General features: G+C 44.6%; 1 protein-coding gene across 4 annotated transcripts in view; it reads right to left on the bottom strand.

Moving 5' to 3' along the window:
- Positions 1 to 2,101, bottom strand: part of PRMT3 (protein arginine methyltransferase 3) — a 97,735-nt gene that overhangs the window by 26,296 nt on the left and 69,338 nt on the right. The gene's annotated exons all lie outside the window — the stretch shown is intronic.

Here is a 2,101-nt window from a genome sequence, read left to right as displayed (position 1 = left end):
GAGAAAGATAAATATCACATGATCTCACTCATTTGTGGAATATAATGATCAACATAAACTGATGAACAAAAACAGATCCAGAGACAAAGCAGCATCAATCAGACCATCAAGCCTCAGAGGGAAGGTAAGGGAGGGTCAGGATAAGGGGGAGAAATCAACCAAAGGACTTGTATGCATGCATATAAGCCTAACCAATGGACACAGACACCAGGGGGGTGAGGGCATGAGTGGGGGGAGTGGGGGAGCAATGGGGGGATAAGGACACATATGTAATACCTTAATCAATAAAGAAAAAAATTAAAAAAAAAGACATCCCTGGAATGAGGCTAGTAGGTGGTTTGATAAATTTTAGAGAAGTGATTATTTATAGATTGAACAGTACATAAAAATAGCCGATATCCACTTTATGTACCCCTAAATGGGCCCATGTTTGCTAAATAAAATGGAGGGTACAATCATCTGCACTATTTAAACCATTATTTCTTTCACAGACTCTTTTTTTAAACATGAATAGTTAATTTAGTTTAAGTTATAATTAGTACATGATGCTATTCCATTGGATTTGCTCTTTATTTTAATTTTAAAAAATCATTTGTACTTTTCAATTAGAGTTGACATACATTATTATATTAGTTTCAGGTATGCACACCAGTGCTTAGACATTACATAACTTACCAAGTGATCTTCTGATAAATCTTGTACCCATCTGACACCTTACATAGTTATTAGAATACTAGAGGCCTGGTGCACGAATTTGTGCACACTGAAAAGAAATTAATTAGAAGAAATACTAGTATTTTAATGTCACTATTCACCCTTTCTCTATAATAGAAGTGTCAACCAAATTCATGATCGACAATGACAGATTGAAACACATGCGTGTGACTGGCGCCAGGGAGAGCTTTATATATATATCGTGCATGCGCAAGTCAACTTAGCCTTTTATATATATAGATAAACTTGCTAAATTAGACCTGCTTTCTGATTTAGCTAAACTTTTTCCAGCCTGGTGAGGCACCCCAACTTCTCTTTCAGGTAATTGTCAGCAACACAGCAGTAAATATCAACACGAAGATTATTGTAGATCATGCAGGGAGAACAAAGAGTGAAATATTTAGCTGCAGCAGTGTTTGACTATATTCTGTGCAGTGAGAAAACCTGGTCATTTTCAAGGTCTACCATTTCTTACTTCTTTTCAGTCGGGTCAAGTTTCTAAACTTTCTAAATCTCCGTTTTCCGGCTAATGAAAAGAAAATAGGATTCCACCGAATCTCTTGTCTACCTACTCCAGGACTTCTGTGTGTATCAAATGAGATGAGGCACAGGAAAATGCTTCACAGACATTTGGTTAAAGTGTGAAATGTTTGCACCTGGCTATAAAGCAAGTCATGTTCCTGGACTGAAGAAACTGCAAGGAGGCTAGTTGTCGCTAGGAAGAGGAAGCCCGGAGTTGCTACGTCACGTCATTACCCAGTGCCCACAGCCACCGTTTCCAGGCTGGGCTGGGCCATGGGCAACATTTTGCGCCATGGGGGTCTCGGCAGTGTCGGCTGCAATTTGGTGGGCTGTTGCTCCAGGGCGGTGGCAGGGCCTGTGTCCCACTTGGGGGAAGTCGAGTGTTGCTTTGTGGGTGCCAGGTCCGCCGTGCCGTTTCTCTGTAAATGTCCAGTGTGTGTCATGGCAACTCCTGCGTTGAGCATCTGCCCCCTGGTGGTCAGTGCGTGTCATAGTGACTGGTCGGATGGTCAGACATTTAGCATATTAGCCTTTTATATATACAGACTAGAGGCCCGGTGCACAAAAATTTATGCACCCGGGGGCGGGGGGTCCCTCAGCCCGGCCTATGCCCTCTTGCAGTCTGGAACCCCTCGGAGGATGTCCACCTGCTGTCTTAGGCCCACTCCCTGGGGGGATTGGGCCCAAGCTGGCAGTCAGACATCCCACTGGCAGCCCGGCAGCCCTCGGGGGATGTCCACTTGCCAGCGGGGAGCAGGCCTAAGCTGCAGTCGGACATCCTTAGCGCTGCTGAGGAGGCGGGAGAGGCTTCCACCACCACCGCTGTAATGCCAGCCATCAGCCTGGCTTGTGGCTGAGCAGAGCT

This window comes from Myotis brandtii, unplaced genomic scaffold (assembly GCF_000412655.1).
Source record: "Myotis brandtii unplaced genomic scaffold, ASM41265v1 scaffold293, whole genome shotgun sequence".
Classification (NCBI taxonomy): Eukaryota; Metazoa; Chordata; class Mammalia; order Chiroptera; family Vespertilionidae; genus Myotis; species Myotis brandtii.
This window is presented reverse-complemented; position numbering and strand designations above follow the sequence as displayed.